This window comes from Palaemon carinicauda, chromosome 41 (genome assembly GCF_036898095.1).
Source record: "Palaemon carinicauda isolate YSFRI2023 chromosome 41, ASM3689809v2, whole genome shotgun sequence".
Classification (NCBI taxonomy): domain Eukaryota; kingdom Metazoa; phylum Arthropoda; class Malacostraca; order Decapoda; family Palaemonidae; genus Palaemon; species Palaemon carinicauda.
The window spans coordinates 41,664,306-41,685,591 of NC_090765.1; the positions used below are offsets into that span (position 1 = coordinate 41,664,306).

Genomic DNA, 21,286 nt, shown 5'->3' on the forward strand with positions numbered 1-21,286 from the left:
CTCCCTCCTAGGTCACAAACCTGCCTAGGTCACAGGCCTAGCTGGGGGGATAAGCCCGCAGAACCCCCTTCACAGGTCACAAACCTGCCAAGGTCACATACCTAGCCGGGGGTAAGACCGTAAGCCCCGACCCCTTTCCAGGTAACGGACCTAGCCCCAGAACCCTTTCCTACGTAGCAAATAATTCATTCCATTATGATTGACACTTTTTTTTTTGGCAATGTGTTGGTCTTCAATAAAAGATAACCTAGAATCACACTTACGACACTTTTAAAGTTTGAGGGATAACGCAATGAGATTTTAAAAAGGTGTTCACAACATTAGCTGTACCATAAGAGTTACCGTGAAACTGTAGTTGCTATACGTCGCCATAGACATACACTTAACAGCAATGCGGTTGGGGGAATCATGGGCCAGAGGGGGAATACTATTCTGGAACAAAATACCCCCCGAGCTACATGTATTCTGGGTCACATTTCCCCCAGGGAAATTTCGGACAGGGGGAAAAGACCATGACACTGGTTCTGTCAAACTGACCACAGTAAGAAAGTTCCCATTTGATCAGGATACTTTTAAGTCTGCCGTAAGAAAAAAAAAGTACTACTGTTTACCTCCATGAACAATGCAATAATTAAAATTCAAACGTAAAACAAATATACACTTTTATCTGTAAAATACAATGATAGTTCAGACTTACCCGTGACCTTCCTTCGTAGAACCAAGGGTTACACTCGTTCAGCGTTCCACTAACTGACTAACTTTACAAACCCTGAACAATTCTCGAAGGAATAGGGGTATAAACATTACAACACACACTCACACACATATATATATATATTATATATATATATATATATATATATATATATATATATATATATATATATATATATATATGTATATATATATATATATATATATATATATATATATATATATATATATATAAAGGGTAATGATACTATAATTTCCAGCCAAATACATGAGCCACATGGTTTTCCTACTAGTTATCATGTGCTTTGCCCATTTCTAACCATGAATATCGGGTGCAATCGGCCGATTTTAGATTTTCCTACCCTACCTCCCTATAAAAATAATCATGGGGTATCCCAGTGTGTGGGGGAACGCCAAAAGAGGAGTGATTTATGGCATAATAATGGTCAGAAATGTATAATAAACACTAGATGACAAGGTCGAATAATATGTCGTTTATTCAAGGGGAAAGAAATTGAAGTATCATAATTACCTGTACTTTATAGTCCTTCATAAGGTATTTGCTCCACCGTGAATCGCTTGGCTCGTAACTAAACATCTCCATATTGCTCCTCTGTTCTGGCAAGTGTACATGGATGAAATGCGCATGCCAATTCCGTGGGTCATGATTTCGGCGATATTTTTTACTTTCAGAGGAGCAATAATGGTGATATGCTGAACGGAGTTTTAAACACAATCATCAAAATAGATAAAATTATACTAATTTTCTGTATAGATTGAACTACCCCGTCAGTGACGACTTCTATTCACAGTAGTCTTGCCTAACCTAAAATTGAAGAGGAGGGACCGATGGAAAGGGTGGGGGTGGGGGGGGGGGGGGGGTGGGGGGGGGGGTGGGGGGGGGGCGTTGTAAAACATCCAGGAATTTATGCATATTTGGAAGCTCTTAATGGACTAAAATAAGCCACTCAATATTTACTCCATACACGCACACAAATGCTAGAAGCGAATGCAAACAACGAATGCGTAGTAAGCTATTATTTCTCAACCAGTCTTCCAAACGTAAACTATGGACTTAGGCAATGAAATGGTGTTTATATTTTAGCCGATCTTACTGAAGCTAATTTGCCCCAGCTCCCATTAGTCATATGGAGAAAAATGCCAAAGTAGCTAGTACTCGTTCATTTCTTATAGCAAATTTCAGTTGCGCAAATTAAAGTATCACATATTACCCATGTGGCATCCTGATTTTATTTGACCTTAATGATGCTTTCGACACAGCTGTATACGCACTTCTAATAAATGATTTGAAACCCATTAGTGTTGATGACGAAGCTTCTGAGTATCTAAATGATTTATTGCATGACAGAAAGTATTGTGTACGAATTGTTAAATCTGCTTCATATTATGAACTATTAAGAAGAGGGATGCTCCTGGAAAGCGTTTTTATACTAGTGGTCTATTAAAGGTATTGCAAAGGTATGGGATTAAATTTAGGTCTTTACACTATTTGCAAATGATACACAATTTTATATCTCAAGAAAATAAATACCTGATACAGCTCATAATTTAAACTACGTTATATCTGGTGTTAAGGAATGGATGACATTTAAACAACTGAAGCTGAACGAAAATAAAAATTAATTCACGATTGTGGGAAAGAAAAATAATCTAATAAACCATGGCGGTATCCAAATAAGATCAATGGTAATATCATCGTGATATTCAATACAGTTCGTGAACTAAGTGTGTTACTGGATTGTAATATGCTTCTAAGTACTTGTATTGATAATCCAGTAAGAATCACTGGATATCTCCGAAGCATTGATTTTGTAAAGAAATATGTGCACGATTGTTTTCTTAATCAACTTGTGCTAAACTGTTCTACTACCAGAATTGAATACTGCAACTCTTTCTATTACAATCTATTCAAAGTGCAACTAAAGAAAGTACAAAATATAAGAAACAAAATTAATAAGGGGTGTAACACAAAGAAAAAAATAGTTGCCCCTGTGCTAACTGAACTATACTGGCTGCCTATTAAAGTTAGTTTAAGATTACCATATGTGCAACGACTCATCAAGTTATCAGAACTGGACGTCATTAATACCTAAGGGATATTGTACACATCATTTTGCAAACAAATCGTCTTGACACGAGACTAGCTACAAATGGCTTAAAGTTATTGCAGGCAATATGCACTTCAACTCTAACCAAGTTGTGGAAGGAATCAGTGGAACTTAAAAATTTCAAACTTGCAGTAAATGTTATATAGTGAAAAGCCTGATATGAGTCTCTTTTTATAGTTTATAAATGAAAGGACTATTTGACTGTCTGGTTTCAATTGTTTATAACTTCTCTTGTAGTTTATTTATTTCATTATTTCCTTTTCTCACTTGGGTATTTTTCCTTGCTGGAGCTCTTAAGCTTTGCTTTTCCTACTAGGGTTGTAGCTTAGCTTGTAATAATAATAATAATAGTAATAATAATAATAATAATAATAATAATAATAACTGCGGATTAAAGACTGTTCAAATATGTGCCCTTCCCATTGTATAACAAACTCCCACTTCACATTACAAGGAGTTACGATGTAAAATCTTTCAAGATAAATTTGAACTTTCTTGTTTACCGAGTGTTCCGATAACTTAAATTTGATAATCAACGCGGACTATGTGCAATACTCCAAATGTATTCATATATACCATCCTATATTTCATATAAACTTTCAATTATATATATATATACATATATATATATATATATATATATCCTGTATATATATATATATATATATTCCTGTATATATATATATATATATATTCCTGTATATATATATATATATATTCCTGTATATATATATATATATATATATATTCCTGTATATATATATATATATATATCCTGTATATAAATATAATATATATATATATATATATATTTATAATACATACATACATACATACATACATATATATATATATATATATATGTATATATATATATATATATATATTACATAAATATTGATTTATATTTATATATCCACATACTGTATACACACACACACACTCATATATATATATATATATATATGTATGTATGTATGTATTATATGTATATATATGTATGTACTTATTCGTTTTTGCTCGTGATCTTAGGAAGGTGAAATTCCTTTCATAATACCTGACCGGCCAAGAGTTAGACAGTCAACTGTTATGACCATTAGGCTAGAAGAGTTGATTCTGATTGCCTTACATATTCCTGACGAATTCAGATTTTGCACCTAAAATCGAAATTAACCTATATCCACCATTACAGCCTATTTGAGAGTTTGTAACAATTGGCTGTGTTATGATAATTTTGTCATTAGCACTCATAATTTCCAATTATTTCGAAAAAGCCAAAAATACATCTTAATATTAAATTTGTTTTGTTATTTTATTATTAGCACTGGTGATTCTCAATTCTTTCAAGAAAGCCTCAAATACCTCTTTATATTGAATTAGTTTTGCTCTGCTTTAAGAGGTTAGGGCCAAGAAGAAATTTCTTAAGGATAAAATTATCTTGCAGGCAAAGTATACGAACCTTCGCAGAGTCGATAAAAACCATCAGGCTATTATGAGATAAGAGGCGATTCAGACTGTTGTACATACTCCTCTCGAATTAGGGTTTTACGCTTAAAATTAAAATAAATCCATCGCCACCTTAATAGCTTTTGATGAGTTGGAAAACATAGCGGTTTTATGATTATTTCATCACTAAAACTTTTATTTTTTTTTGTAAATAAGCGACAAATACCTCTTAATATGGAATTCACTCTGTCGTATAGAGTCGGAATCAACTCTCTCTCTTTACACCGTAATAGTTATAGCAATATAGACTCGTCTAAGGTTCTAGTCTTACGGCGTCGCCAGGACATCTTTATCAAAGCACCAATTTCCCTTTGGGTGTACGATCCCGAGGTAAAGTCAATTTGATATTAGGAGGTATTTGTGCCTCATCTGAGAGCTCTTAAATCACAAGGATTACAAACTCACCAATAAGTTACTGTACAATGGTGGAGGAGGGTTGATTTCAACTCTACATGTAAAACTCTTCTCTTCCTTTACATCTATTTAACTGTCACATACATGTATATATGTATATATATATATATATATATATAATATATATATATATATATATATATACACACACACACACACATATATATATATATATATATATCGTTTATATTCAAAATACATAATAGGTCCATAAATGCATGCACATGAAATAACATAAATGATTAGACTGAACTGAAACAACGGAGTAATATGGAGTAATTTCTTGGACTACTTACTCCATGCTCCTGAAGATGTCTGGCTGGTCCAACCCCAGATAACATGAGAAGATGCGGAGATCCTACTGCACCCGCAGAAAGAATGATTTCATGCTTTGCAATAACAACTCGGGTCTGGGAATAGGGAAAATACCGTAAGAAAGGGTATGCGTATGCATTTTTACAATTAATGGCATAAAAGACTGCATTTATGACTATAATAAGGATAGGAAAAAAATAAAATATTTGTGATTATAATAAGGATAGGAAAAAAAATAGAATACTTATGATTAAAGCAAGGATAGGAACAAAATAGAATATTTGAGATTATAATAAGGATAGGAACAAAATATATTTGTGATTATAATACGGATAGTAACAAAATAGAATAATTTATATTTTAATAAGAATAGGGACAAAATAGAATACATTACCGTTCTCAAGAAGAGGAAATATCTAAACTATGAAAGAACTTAATAATTCTGAGTAAATTAATAATAAATACACAGAATAAATGGCTAACACTGGAAAAAATCCTGCTTGGTACGAATCGTACATACTCTATCTTATCTATCTATCTATATATATATATATATATATATACATACATATATATATATATATATATATATAAAGCAAATACAATGGCGTATCAATTAATTTGTCCTTTTTCTCGTATCGTACACTATAGCTATGATGAGTAACTGTAAGCTTTAGTTCCAGTTACCACATGTTTGAATTATACAATATTCTTCGCTATACAGTATACCTGTAAATGGTTACACCTACAGTGGACACTAAAACTGTCACTTACCCTCCCTTGGTGTTCGAAGCGAACAGCAATGGCTTGTTTATGTTCGTTGAATATTATCTGAAAAATGTTGGGTATAATAAATCAATTGGCAAGAATTGGTAAAGATTCAAGCATCTCAGGATTTTAGACAAATCAACGAAGTATTAATATATAACAGTGAAATTTAAAATGTTCTTTGATAAATTGAACCTCTCCAAAAAAAAAAAAAAAAAAAAAAAAAAAATTCAAATCCTCAAATTTCAGTATAATTCGCAAAACAATGTAAGCTCAACTATTGTCACATACGATACTAAAATAGATAAAAATCACCAACATCACATACATTGTACACATGCGCATTGAGGACAACATGAAGATTTTCCCTGAGGCCTGCTGGCCTCAAATAGGCCTCGGCCGTGGACCAGCGCCATCCGTCACGAATTGTCATTTCCGGGACACTAAATCCTACCGGAAAAAAGTACAATATTGTTTTTTTTAGGGAAGGGGCAGGAGCTTGATATAAAACATATGTCTTTTTACAATCAATTAAAAGCTGTTATAAAGTAACCATCAAGCTTAATTAAGAATTATATAAACAAAACATTTTATGTGTGCTCAATAACGGCAATGTTAATAGCAAATAGTGACAGCTATAAATAGGCTTATCAAATGTAACCAAGTTTACATCAGCACCATTTCCAACATTTCAACTTGCGGCTATCCTTTATATCAAATATCGGTCATGCTTTATCAATAATTCAGATAAATTTATAGAATGTTGGAAAACTATCAGATACTGCAAAAACTTTCTTTCAAAGTTGTCCTGTTACAGTACGTAATTACCAGTAACATAAGAGGGATTCAGTAGTGTTCTTCGAAATAAATGTTTTCTGTTTTCTTTTTTCATTAGACTTTAATTTATTTACATAAATGAGCACGTGCTAGAAAATTATGTAACATGATTTCGATGTACTCAACTCATTCAAGAGATGGCTATTTTACCATATATATACTGTGTATATATATACTGTATATATATATATGTACATATATATACACACACACACACATATATATATATACATATATATATATATATACATACACATATATGTGTATATATATACATATGTATGTATATATATATATATATATATATATATACATATATATATATATATATATATTAGCGTATTCATACATAAAGCCATGTAAAATTATTACTATGCACTACTCCATGTACACATTATACTACATTTACAACATTTGGCCACTTTCTGTTTAAAGCCTGTTATAATGCCTAGAGATGTATTTGCCATAATCTCTCAATCTAATCTGCTAACTAAATCGAAAAGAAAAAGAAATATAGTAAATAGTTGAGAGAAATTTATCCATGTCAACTTCTATTCATACAACTGTTACCATTTCAACAATCGTATTAACTCTCAAAAACCTGAATTCGAAGTTGGGGACTATAAATTTCCTCGTTTTTGCAAAAGCCCCATCGGAGGGGAAAGTGTATGCCGCTTTATAATGGTTTGATTGTTTCCTCCAAACAATGCACCCTATACTCACACTGCAATTAACGTACATTACTTTCCAAAATTACAAAGCGTGTTAATTCTTGTGAGGACCTAAATTTTCAGTGTGTAAGTGACCGTGGCTTTATGACTAGTCCAGCGAATAATGTATATTCAGTCTTTTTATAAAGGCGAATAAATCTCTTGGTTTATTTGATTTTTTTTATCATATCGATCTGTCAGTTCAAAAGACTAGATTCTTGGACAGTAAAGTATTACCGTTTAATCATTAAATATTTTATTTAGAACAAAAGTTAAGTTTCTTTTTCCTTCTCGGAAAGCTAGAGTTAAATGGGAACTATGTATGACATAAGATAGAAACAAAAACATAAGTACATAATACTAAATATAACAACCTGATTCCTCCCTGCATACATATGCGACACTATACAAAGACTAAAAATACTTTTTTTCATATTTGTGATATAACACGCATAAATTCTTTCAATGACCAAATTATCGTGATCCATACTAATATGAATGTGTTTTTTCCAGAATTATTATTCATTAAAATAGGATTCACTAAAGGAAAATCAAAATCCATCTTAAGTTTTTACTTCCTTATCCGTGAATACTCTAAAATGATAAAATATTTGATTATTTTCACAACAATCCCAGAGAAATATAGGTGGCTGAAATTAAAAGGAATAACATGGATTTAACATAAAACTAAAAGTAATTTACTAAGCTAAAACACATAAAATGCAATGAAAACTAACAAACTGTCTTACCAATTTGTTCGGGGGCCATTGGCGTCAATAATCTTGTATCCCAACATCTGGCCAGCAGCCAAAAATCCATGCAAGATTGGCGCATACCACCTCTTATCATCTACAGTGAGAGGTCCCACCAAAGCCATGATAATTAGCTGTAGAAATAAAAAAAAATATGTGTGGTTAGTACAATATGCACCGATAAACAAAGAAATTAAAGATAAAAAGATAATAAAAGAATGAAGATAATTAATATCTATCACTAATTCACGTGGAAGAAGCCGAAAAGGCAATCAAATTGTAAATAAAAAAAAATAAAGAATAATTAGAAATATTTACGCATACTGTAAAGCAAAATACCTCAAAACACTATAGTCCATTTCTTTTAGCGAGGCAGATTTGCACCGACTCGCAACGGTGCCCTTTTAGCTCGGAAAAGTTCCCTGATCGCTGATTGGTTAGAATTATCTTGTAAAACCAATCAGCCATCAGGAAACTTTTCCGAGCTAAAAGGGCACCGCTGCGAGTCGGTGCATATATGCCTCGCTAAAAGAAATGGACTATAGGTAATGGTGCATAGCATTCTTGAGTTCTATTAAAGACTTTCCTATACAGGATTAAAATGAATGTTATGAAGTCTCTTCTATCTTTAATTCAAACATAATAAAGACCTCCGGTAATGGGAAGTAAGGCCATGCTTAGCTTCAGAAGAATGCAGATGTCCCGCTCTGAAGAGCGAGTAAGCTGCACTACCGTTTAAATTCTTCTTCCTCTGAAAACACTAATGGTACTAATGTATTCACCTGATGAGCTTATGAAATGAAGTCAAACATAAGATTATCTTACGGATGTTCTTCAAGCACAGAAAGAAAATCTTCAAGGAAACCAACACTTCCTATAGTACTTCTTAGATAAAAATGTATTCTGACAATGGTAAAATATAATGTCTTGTACCAAGTGATAAATTAAAATCGTCCCAGTAAACATACATAAAGCCTACAGCACAGTGCCTTGTTTTTTAGTGACCAGCACTGAAACAGACGGAGAACACACATTTTGTTCTTCGGGGAGAGAACTGTGTTAAGTCCGTGACTAGAAATAGGCCTATATATATGTCTCTACAGAGTTTACTTTAAGGTAACTTTAACGATATATTTACTCTGACACACTACATTCTATACGAAAGGGCTGCTGAACTGTCAACATCGACTGGATTTACCAAAATCTTCAGCCAAAACCTGGAATGAGAACTCACATCTAAATACATTCCCAAAAAGAGTTACGGATAGAAAAAATCACGTCATTTTATGAGAAACAGAATGCAGAGGGTAGAGAATGTTTGTAACATTGCATGGCCTCAGATGTTTGATAAAAATACCTCACAAAAATTAATTGCAGAGTCGAGGCTCTATTCAACATCGCAAAATAGCTTGAGAAATTAAAACAAAGCATTGTAAAACAAAACTATTAAAAAAGTTATCAGCAAAGAAAATTAGTCATGTTAATATACCAACATCAATGACTACGCCAACAAACAAACTTTTAATAAAAGAACAAGATATAAGACCATAAAAATGTACTTTAAAAACAAGAAGTCAATGTGTCAAAAACAATTCGGTACAGTGCAACTTTCAAGGTGAAAGTAGCTCTCTAGAAAACAAGATAGCTCAAATAATGAGCAAGACATTTTCCAAATAATCTGACAAGAAAATTTTATGGACTGATTGCAGGAAAAAATACTTTATATAGGGAAACTGCAAAAGATTACTTGATTATAACCTCGGGCAATGACGCCCGATGCAAAGCCTGTGGAAGGTCATAATACGAAAGCCATAGCACAACCCAACGGTAAGACATTATCATGTTGCCACTATCCGGTGTATTTTTATGATGTTGGTCTAGCTACGTATACAAAAACACAGATTTTCCATTCAAATAAATTATAAAGAAAAAGAGGCAATGCAGGACACAAAAAGAAAGTTCGATGTTCTAGCTGGAATATAAAGATGGAAAAAATCGTGTAGAAAAAGCTAAATGAAATTAAAAATTAGGAACTATTTAGACGTCTTTTCTGAGCTCTGGTTTTTGTGAGCATTTATCCTGTAGACTTTCGACACGATAAATTAGTTTTGTATTCCTATGGCAAATAGAAAGAGATCAGTATATAGTAACTCACCTGCCCCTAGAAAGCGAGTCTAAGATCTTGCAAACACAAATCCTGACTATTAGTCCCACATGCTGTAGGATGGCAAAGCCATATGAGTACAATAGGACCAGGTAGTGCCCAGTCATATCTACATTTTAAAAGGCAAGGATAGGGTCCTCATGGCATAAATGAATTTAGCGAAAGTTGCAAAATCGGTCAATAATTATTCAGAAAGGAGCTCTTTATATGAATACTCTTGACATCTAAATATCCTAACTTTGCTATAGTTGAAGAAAATCCTAGTTACCTTAAATAATGCGTGTATGGATTTGACCCTAGTCAAAATGCTTCATATATCCACATGGTCGTCAGCAGCTAGTCAAACACCAACAGTACAATCATGTACAGGTGGCAGGTTTGGGATGAGGGTTAAGATTGATAAGTTTGATATTTGTCACGTCAGAGTTAACCTTTATTCAGTAGCTAGCCTTGTCACGTGTTCATTATCTTGTACTAAGTTGTTAATTTATCATTGTTATTTCAGTAATACAAAATTATTGCTAAGGATATTGATACTACAAATGTTTTGAGTAAAGAATCCGTTTACAGTATAAGGAAAAATACATGACTTTCAAGAGAAAAATTACAAAAACCTCAAGGAAATTAATGAAAATGTGACCATCAGTACGTAATTAAATGTTGATAGTTGAATTGTGTGTATATACACCAGACACACACACACACACACACACACATATATATATATATATATATATGTGTGTGTGTGTGTGTGTATAATCTATAAACAACACACGGGCAATGATATGGGTATTTACACAAAATAATTATTTATTAAATAGCAGAACTCACTCAAACTTGAAGTTATCTTATAAACTGTTTACGTTACTCATCACATTCCCTACTGTCATTTTTATTCAATATTCTTAATGTGAAAATGTTCAACAACTGACAAAATACGAAACTATATATATATATATATTCACCATGGGAACATCAAATAATTTCCGATCTCTTATTCCTTCAAAAATTTATTTTCATTGACATTAATTTATATCCTCTGCTAACAATAGCCGATTATGAATGATCTCATTCATGCACACATTTTGATCGTTTCAATATACGTAAATTTACAAACCACCCTTCTCTTCTGGCCCCTCCTCCTCTCCAGTATCTCTTTTACCAGGCTTGCAAGAGAAAAATTTTCCTTCACTTCAACATCATTATCATTGAGAAAGGAAAATAATACTACAGGGAAAGTGTTCACATTGATGAGAGAACTCATCATCATCATGAGCACGAGTTTGTTCATTAAGAAAATAGAAAAGTTGCCAACTGTTATCTCTTCGAAATTGCTTTGCAATATATTTTCATCCCATGAGATAACTGTCTTTACTCATAAAAGCTAAAACAATGCTGGGCAATAAGGAATATTCGCGGGCATCTCCTACGCCTATTGACGCAAAGGACATCGGTTAGATTTCGCAAGTCGTCTCGATTTTGAGCTTTTAATTCAATACTTCTCCATTCATCATCTCCTACTTCACGCTTCATAGTTCTCAGCCATGTAAGCCTGGGTCTTCCAACTCTTCTAGTGACTTGTTGATCTATACTATATAAATTCATTTATCCTTTACAGAAATATTAACAAAGCTTCAGAAACTACTTTTAATCCTTACTGAAGCGGTTAAGGAAATATACTGCCAAGCAACGGCTGTGTCATGCTTTCAAGAAATTCAGCGAAATAATTCTACATGATTTTAAAAGACTTGGTGCGACGGTTTGCCTTAGTAAACCAACTAAACTTCTCAAAATAAGTTCTCTAACGTATCAGTTGTTGATCAAATTGCCGTCATTCGTCTGAAATCCATGAGATGTTTTAATTTGATTATTTTGCCTTGTTCCGAGTATTGTTCTCCTGTCTGATTCTCAGCTGCCGAATCTCATCCTAATTTGTTGGACACAATCTTGCGGTCTATCAAATTTCTTACCCCTAATCTAGACATTAATCTCTGGAACTGTCGTTCAGTCTGTTTTTTTTTTTTTTTTTTTTTTGTGTATGTTTCATACGATTTTTCATAATTCTGACCATCCTTTGCATTCCGATCTTTCCAGACTGTATCACCCTGTATGTAATATTAGTTATGCAGTTAATTTAAACAGCCATGACTTCACCATCACAAGGCTTAATACTATAAGTATTATAGGCGTTTTATTCCAGCTGTGATCAGAATATGGAATATCATTCCTAATGGGGCAGATGAATCTGGGAAACTTCAGAAGTTCAAACCTGCAGCGAATGTTTTTATGTTGAAAAGGCTGACATAAGTATCTATTCATAGTTTATATATGACAAATCTATCTTAACGTTGTTACTGATCGTAAAATATCCTTGTTAATTATTCATTACTTCTTATGTAGTTTATCAATTGCCCTTATTTCCTTTTCTAACAGGACTATTTTTCTCTGCTTGAGCCCTTGGGCTTATAGCCTCCTGTTTTACCAACCAGGGTTGTAGCTTAGCTAATAATAATAATAATAATAATAATAATAATAATAATAATAATAATAATAATTAATCATAGGGGTAATCTATGATTTATGGTGACATTTGAAATAATCTGGTTTCAGATATTCAGGGACCTGTACCTCAATATAGCAGTCATGCAATTATTACATAAAAAACTTAGTGTTACTTGTTATTCAGGCGACCACTTCGGCTATGCCTTTATACCTCGACATTTTTGCCCGATATTTCAATTACCTGTTAAGCCTATGACCTAGTTTTTCTTTAAGCAAAGAATAGTTACGAGACAGGTTTTTCCGGCAAATGTGGAAAAAGTAGACTATCCAGCTACTCTCTATGTAAGCCCTTTTCCCATTTTAGCTAGTTATAAGTTTCAAAGTGAGAGAGAGAGAGAGAGAGAGAGAGAGAGAGAGAGAGAGAGATAAATGTCAAATATTGTTTCAGAGTACATAGGGGTGCTAATGACGTTCCTTTATCTTGCCCACTTTTACTAAAGGTAATCAACCGTGAACTAATCTGACATGCAAACATACCAATGACTTTGTGCGATCCGTAAACTTTAGGGCGGCTACAGAATCTAATAAAACAAAAAATTCAATAGAATTTGTTTATGCTCTAGTTGAGGTCCTTAATCAACCTCTCTCTCTCTCTCTCTCTCTCTCTCTCTCTCTCTCTGTGTATCTTAACTATTTCAGACATTAACGCCCCTTCCTCGTCATGGGGTTTACCTTAAATAAATGTTAATTGTTAGGATTTGAAAATTGCAAGAAATGTTGATGCAATATTGCTTTAATTCTCTATTAAGAAATGGTCTGCAATTATCATAAGTCTGGCGATTATTCATTCTCCCGGTAATGTTACAAAACAAGTAATGATGAAATTACTCCCAATGAGTAGAAATTATACACAATATTGAATAACGTACAACATAAAATATCATTAAATATGTGTATAATTATAAGATTTTTTTTAGTAAAGCTCAGAATTAGTTTTACAAGATTGTAAAATGCGTTCACGAAAAGGTTCAAAGAGAATTCATACAATTATAAAGAACAGAATGCAATTACCAACCTCACCTCTCTCTCTCTCTCTCTCTCTCTCTCTCTCTCTCTCTCTCTCTTTACAATTCGGTTTTAACGAAAATTATGCTTGAGAAATTGAATCGTATAACAATGATATATAGCAATATCATCCTTTAAAGATATTTTTGAAGATACTTAAAAAATAATGCCACATGAAAAATATATCCGTAAAAGGGCAATGTCCTTTAATACGTAGATTCGACTCTTTCTCTCTCTCTCTCTCTCTCTCTCTCTCTCTCTCTCTCTCTCATTACAAATCTAAAGTCTTTAATATCCATTTACCACGGAAAGCTAACATGATATACATAATTGCATTTCTTATGTTCACCTTTAAATATCCTTTTTTTCTATCCGCATTTTATAAACACATTTAAAGGATTTTCATCTTGATATTCATCAGATGGTGCATTATATTCTCTACCGCTCCTTCTTCCCCATTCAAAAAGATGAAGCCAGACAGATATTGCTCACCCATCCAAGTACTGACCGGCCTTTACGTTTCTTACCTAAGTGATGACTATACTGGATGCCTTAATTCTTTCAAGATCGACTAAAAAATTATTGAAAACTAGATGATGAGCGGTGATTCGCAGCTTCATTATCATCCCACAGATTAATATTGAAATTTGAAGAGTTAAAATACGATTTTCTATTGATTCTTATACTAAACTAAAGGACTGGACTTTCCCTAAAATGAAGAAAATACGCCAATTTTTGTCCTATTAGACAACTGCCACGTGTCAAGTCAAAAACATTTTGGTGAGCAAGATGAGTCGTAATACCTTAAATGATACCTGGATAGGGATATCCTATTAACAAATTTGTAAGCTGTATGAGTCTATAAAATATCGTTAGAACCAATATGTTATGAGAAAGTTTGAAAATTTACGTTAAAAAATCATTCGAAATTTCCCCTTTTTTCACTAGTTTTCTGTACGTGTGTTTGTCTGTCTAACATAGACTGAAAATCTTATTGTCAGTATTTGTCAGTCTTTGGTTTTCGTGTGTAAACGTTCATTGAATTTCTAAAATGTCTTTCCTCAATTGACGAATATTTCATAAGCATATTTTCTATATAGGTTCTATTTTCCTACTGACCCTGGGCTAGTCTTATAAGATACCTAGAACCGACCTGACGTACAGGATATTATGTGCATACTGAATTTACAAATTACTTAACTGATTTTATTTCCAATCTGCATTCACGTCACCATAGGTTATCGAAAAATTGGAAATACATTTAGGCAACGGAATGTTTCTTCTACGTATTCAATACAAAATTAACCGAAATTATGAAACAAGAATAAACAGGGATTATATAAGTAAGTGGGTATTGTCTGTCGGATAATAGAGTTGCCTGGAAATTAATGATGAGGATTTGAAAAGTTTCAAAGTAGTGTACTTTCATTCTTCACATATGTCTACCAGAAGTTTAATATAGAACAATGAACGTGTGAATAGTGTACAGACAGACAATAAAACTAAAACCAATAACAATAAATACAGATAACAATGATAATAAATGGTTATTAATAATACCATTATCATTATTTTTTTTATAACTGTACCTTATTATAGTACTCGAGCTAAATATAATTTCACCAAGTTAAAAGAGGTAAAAAAAACCTAGAAGGTAAATCACAGTTGCTATAACAGAGCTTTGCAATCTTCGATTACCTTTCTGGTGTATGCAATGTCAACATTTTAATAAACAAAACATGATAAAACCATTAGGGTCATAAGCACTAAAAATATTTCCTGTCCACCTAAAAATGATTCTTAACATAATCAAAGTTTACACTTATTGTATAAAAACTTTGACATTTATAAACTTACAATTAATACTTCCACTGATTTCTACTTCGCAAATTTGCATTAACTTGTAATCGGTTTAACATTGTTTCTTTTTAGATTTTCTACGGCAATAAGACGTTCTACAAATAAAAATCTCATTGCAATTTGAGCTTTATGGATTGGATTTATGAGGCCTTAGAGGCCATGCAGCACCAAGGTGCAACTGGGGCAATAGGACAAAAGTTAAAGAGGTTGGACAACACGATGGAAAAGAAGAGAGAACAGAAGTATAATTGAAGGCTAAAAAGTGAGTGCAGTGCAGCTTAGGACCTAAATGATGCTAAAAAGACCTTTAAGTAATGCCAACATTATACCACTTTGGGCTCACTGACAGCAATACCATCAAAGGGATTGAGGCTCTTTAAAAAATACTTTAATATTGAAGATCAAAACCGGTTGCCCTTTCCATTAACTAACAGAAGCTCGATATATATGATTTTTCCAATAGTTTACTTATCAAATTTCAATCATTGAACACTATAAATAGGTTTTACGTCATATGCGAGACTATATATCATATGCGAGACTATCTCTCTCTCTCTCTCTCTCTCTCTCTCTCTCTCTCTATACACACATGCACACACATATATATACATGTATATGTATGTATGTATATATATACATATATATATATATATATATATGAGCGTACGTTCACAAATCTATTACATATATACATACATACATACATACATATATATATATATATATATATATAAAGTTCGTATTCACCATACTAATGATACAGTCAGTAACCAGCACTTATTGCATTTCCCATTATCATATGGACTGCTTGCGAACATTTCATCATAACAAAAACAAAAGTACCTGTACATATACATCACTTGCATTATCAATGAAATTAAAATAGATTATTTCTATACTAAAGCATTTCCATTTGGCACAAAATTTGTACACCACATTTTCGCGAAATGTTCTCTCTCTCTCTCTCTCTCTCTCTCTCTCTCTCTCTCTTGCTATATGCCATCTTCAATTTATCAAATTTCACATGGTATTCATTATAATATTTTAACAAAAGGAAGATGTAGCCACATAGGAAAGCCTTTTGCCCCAAAAATGAAAAAGAAATACCTTTCACCTTAGACAATATATGTGACCAATGACAATTAGAAAATCTCTTGCAAGACGTAGAAATGAAAGGCCAATATCTAATAAATACAGATATAAAAAATATGTCGAAACGACAAAAAAAAAAAAAAAAAAAAAAAAATGATGGACAGCACTCCCAAGAAAAAAAATACATCGACAAAAAGAGAGCATTGCATAACCTAAAAAGTAAAAGCAATGCACAAAAACTCACCCTGCCAAGAAATGATGAAAAAAAAAACCGATTTGAGAAAAAAAGTGAGTTATGCCTTTCTTCTTTGACCGTTCCAGATCAAATGGTAATGATACAGTTAAGTCTATGTACTATATATTCTAGATATAACTTGGCCACATTATCAGTACGACTTTCTGAATGCGAAACTCTCTAAAGATTTATACCTTTCTCAACATATGTTGAATACTTCTTACAGTTTTTACCTCCATAACGCAATTACTGAAGCACGCTTTATATTTCTAATCTCTCTCTCTCTCTCTCTCTCTCTCTCTCTCTCTCTTTCTCTCTCTCTCTCTCTCTCTCTCTCTCTCTCTCACACATACACAAACATAATCAACTTCTAATGCATGTATTGCTTTATATCCACATACACATAAAGCTATATATATATATATATATATATACTTATATATATACTTATATATATTGTATATATATATTAAATATATATAAATACACACACATACACAAACACACACACACACACATATATATATCTATCTATCTATAAACAGACCCTATTACATTTCATAAAGAGCCAGTCCACATACTTTTCCTTAATGTCCGTCATATGTATCAAGAGAATGGTTGTAGTTTACACTTCAATCCTTATGTAAGCCAAAGGCAAGACAATATCAAAGATAGTCTTATTTCCTAGCAATCAACGTCGAATTTATCATGAGTTTTTTCCTACTTCCAGAACTTCAAATGACCTAAATGTCTCGATGCGATGGAAATCAATAATATTAAAAAGAAAATATAAAGGCTACGTGAGCATGCAGGGTGGTACTTTATTGCCTTTAGGAATGCTATTTACCACTGCGCAAGTATGAAGAATGTAGAATAAAAAAAATTCTTACCGCTATAACAATAACAATATGAAAGAAGTAAAAAAGGCGGTAGGCCTGTTGAGAAGGAAATTTCAGATCAACTACGGTGTATAAGAAATAAAGGAAAATCATAATCCAAAATATTTGGCAGATTTAATTAAGACTAAAATTCCTTTACCTTTATCGTATCTGCTAAGTAACACTGCTTCTTATACCTTAATCTCACTCTCTCTCTCTCTCTCTCTCTCTCTCTCTCTCTGCTTCTTATACCTTAATATCTCTCTCTGCTTCTTATACCTTAATATATCTCTCTCTCTCTCTCTCTCTCTCTCTCTCTCTCTCTCTCTACTGACGTTGACTGAACATGGGTCTTTCATTACCCATTTCTTTTGACATAGGCCATAAACAATATATAAAACTAATTATTTATATAACCGTACGATAAACAACTATTTTACGAGAGACAATCACTAGCTTTCTAGTAAGTCCGTGTCAAACACACACGTCTTCATCTTATTCTTGGCAATTCCTAAATGGATTTGATAGGATCTGATCTGTAAATGAAATTGTTTACTTTGTAAACTTGTTCCGACTTAGCACATTTCGCCTTTTGGGAGAACTTTATTCTTCTGTAAATTACAACCATTTGTGAGGTTACTTTACTGTCTATGAAACTTATAAACGATTACAGAAAAACGATGTCATACGAAAATAACTGTTTAAGAAAGTTAGACATCATACAAAAGAAAACTGAGAAAAGCATTACCCTATCGTGATAGAATGTCAGATACACAAGAGTTTATATGCATATGAATATATATATATATATATATATATATATATATATATATATTATATATATATATATATATATATATATATATATATATATATATGTAAACTAATGTTAATGGAAAAAACTTAATAGAGGTATCTGACAACTAGAACTTAGCATAAGGCAAGTATTATTATTATTATTATTATTATTATTATTATTATTATTATTATTAGCTAAGCTACAACCCAAGTTGAAAATGCAGGGTGCTATAAGCCTAAGGGCTTTAACAGGGAAAAATAGCCCAGTGAGGAAAGGAAATACGGAAATAAACAAACTATATGAGGAGTAATGAACAATCAAAGTATTTCAAGAACAGTAACAACATTAAAACATCTTTCATATATAAACTATAAAAATAATTATGTTACCATGTTCGACATAAAACATTTGCTGCAAGTTTTAACTTTTGAAGTTCACCAACCAATTCAACTACCCGATTAGAAAGATCATTCCACAGCTTGGTCACAGGTGGAATTAAACTTCTAGAATACTGTCTAGTATTGAGCCTCATGATGGAAAAGGTAAGATTATTAAAATTGACTGCATACATAGTATTACGAACAGGATTATACTGTCCGGAAAGATCTGATTGTAAAGGATGGTCAGAATTATGAAAAATCTTATGCGACATGCATAACGTACAACAGTAATTGAACGATGGTGCCAGAGTTTAATATTTACAACAGGAATAAGAAATTCAATAGATCGTAAGTTCCTGTCCAACAGATTAAGACCTGTCCGTCCTGACAGGAGAACAATACTCGAAACAAGGTAGAATGAAAGATTTAAAACACTTCTTCAGAATAGATTGGTTACCGAAAATCTTACAAGACTTTCTCAATAAGCCATTTGTTTTGCAATTCAAGAAGAGACAGACCTAACGTGTTTCTCAAAAATACATTCGCTGTCGAGAATCACATCTAAAAATTTAAGAGTCATATGCTGAGATACGTATGCTGAGAAGCCATTGTTCTCGACAAACTTACAATCATACTTTGAGTTTTGTTGGGATTCAATTGCAAGTCCCATAATTTGCACCATACACACATTTTAGCTAGATCTCTATTAAGGGATTCATCAACCCTAGATCTACATTCAGGAAATGGAATTGATGCAAAGAGAGTTGCATCATATGCATATGCAAAGAACTTGATTTCTACACTGTTAAAAAAAAAACAGCAATTTTAATATGAAATTCTCCATAAAATATACTGTTCTCAAACGTATTTCAGTAAAATACAGGCGACCGTAATTCTTAGCCTACATTGTTATTATCTTTGACGGGCTGATGTCTGTAATATCCCCGCTTAACGTCAATATATCCGTTTTCAAAATGGTAAATGCCTGGCAACATTTCTTCCACGATCTTTACCATTTTGGGGCAAATTTTAACAGTGTAGTCACAACCACCAACCACATGTCATGTGTATATAGCATGAACAGTAATGGATCGAAAATACTACCTTGAGGAACACCAGATATCATATTCCTATACTCAATATGGTGCCCATCAACAACTCTTTGAAATCTATTACTTAAAAATTCAATAATGATGTTAAGAAAAGACCCGCCCACTCCCAACTGTTTGTGTTTGAAAACCAAGGACATTAAAGGCAGTACTAAAATCGAAGTCAATCACACGAACTTCATGACCACAATCAAGGGATTTCTGTACAACACTGGAAATTGTAAGAAGGACATCACATGCTCCAAGGCCTTTACGAAAGCCAAATTTCAAACTTGGGAACAGATGATTACCTTTAGCAATCCTATTCAGGCGTTTTGCCAAGACGTTTAAAAACTTTTGACATATAATATAGGAGTTATGGAAATTGGGCAGTAATCAACAGGACTTGAGCTACCACTAATGCATTTACATAATTGAGTAAGTGCTAAAAGAACCTCTTCTTGCTAACTTAACATAATAACAGATAACTTTAGAAGCTAAGAAATCTGCAGTCTTTATAAAAAAAAAAACAGAGGAAAAATATCATTTGGCTCCACACCTCCTTAAGCATCAAGGTCAATCAAGAGAGATTTAATTTCACGAGATCGAAAAGATAAGCTAGTTAGTTTAGCCTCACACGCATCAGCAAAAAAGGTTGCCCTTTCCTTTGGACAGTGAGTGACAGAGCCATCTGGTTCAAGTAAAGGAGGAACTGATGCATCTACACCAAAAATTACAGGTTTAAGGGTAGCCCATCACTTTTGTTCCTGGGTTGTACCAGAAAGAGTTTCTATTATGGTTAAATTGTATTCCTTTTCAGTTGAAGCATAAACTGTCTGAGCAAAAGCTCTAAGTTAAATATAGTTATTTCAGGACAAATCTGATTTGTTACTCTCTCAAAGATGATAGGCCTCCTGGTTCAAATAAACACGTCTAAAATCATCATTGAATCAGGGTTTGTCTTTCACTCAGTACCTTAGCACACGAGAACAGATCATCATCATCATCATCACCTCCTCCTACGCCTACTGACGCAAAGGGCCTCGATTAGATTTCGTCAGTCGTCTCTATCTTGAGC

The 21,286-nt window shown here is 32.8% G+C and overlaps 1 pseudogene; it reads right to left on the reverse strand.

Annotated features, from left to right (window-relative positions):
• The window catches only part of LOC137632544 (glucose dehydrogenase [FAD, quinone]-like), a 220,302-nt pseudogene that overhangs the window by 38,324 nt on the left and 160,692 nt on the right, over positions 1–21,286 (reverse strand).